At 35.9% G+C, this 1013-nt stretch overlaps 1 pseudogene; it reads right to left on the bottom strand.

The window, feature by feature from the left end:
• Positions 1 to 1013, bottom strand: LOC114387556 (annotated as a pseudogene).

The following is a 1013-nucleotide window of genomic DNA, read 5'->3' as shown; positions in this document are numbered from 1 at the left end:
TTATATGGTAAGAATATGAATATCCTCCAATGTTGGTGTTCTTTTATTTAGATCAAGAGTTGAACTTATATTTGATAGTCTTCAGTTGGGACATGCTCAAGATCATCATGTCTTTCTAGTGTATTAGACTTCCCTTACAATTTTCGAATTCCTTCTAATTCCATTGTGACTTCCTTCATAGTTGGTGGTTTCTTCCCATTCAACTCTAAACATCTACCTGCAAGATTGGCAACTGCCATGATATGTTCTTTCTCCCCCTCCTTCATGACTCTTTCATCAATAATATCAAACAGACGATTTTCCTCCATACAAAGAATGAAATATGACTAAACTCTTGGCTTCCTCTGGTCTTAGGAGGGATATTGGTTTTTGCCCTGTTAAGAGTTCAACAAGAACTACTCCAAAGCTGTAGACACTCTTTTCTGTAAATTGACTATCATGGAAATATTCAGGGTCCATGTATCCAAATGTTCCTTGAACTACTGTAGTGAGGAGAGTAGCTTCAATAGAAACCATTCATGATGTACCAAAGTCTGCTACTTTTGCCCTATACTTTTCATCCAATAGTATATTTGTTGTCTTGATGTCTCTGTGATAAATAGGTCGAGAAGCAGCTCAGTGTAAGTAAAATAAAGCTCCTGCTACTTTGGTGGCAATTCTCAAACGCATCTCCCATGTCATTGGTAAATCCTCATTTTGACCATGCAAATACTCAAAAAGGTTACCATTAGGGATGAATTCATAAACAAGCAAAGAAATTTCAGTCTCCAAACAACTTCCTAACAACTTGACCACGTTTCTGTGGTTAATTTGTGAAAGAATGATAAATTCATTGATGAATTCTTCAACATTTCCTTCAACTTTGAATTTTTTCACTGCAATAATTTTTCCATCTATTAACATTCCTTTGTAAACAGTACCTTGACCTCCTTTTCCAAGTACCCTATTCTTATTGAAGTTGTCAGTGGCCTTCTCTAAGCCCTCTAAGCTGAAGAGTTTAACTTTATCATCAT

This window comes from Glycine soja, chromosome 15 (assembly GCF_004193775.1).
Source record: "Glycine soja cultivar W05 chromosome 15, ASM419377v2, whole genome shotgun sequence".
Taxonomy (NCBI): Eukaryota; Viridiplantae; Streptophyta; class Magnoliopsida; order Fabales; family Fabaceae; genus Glycine; species Glycine soja.
The sequence above is the reverse complement of the archived record's forward strand: the minus strand, read 5'-3'. Positions and strand labels throughout refer to the sequence as shown.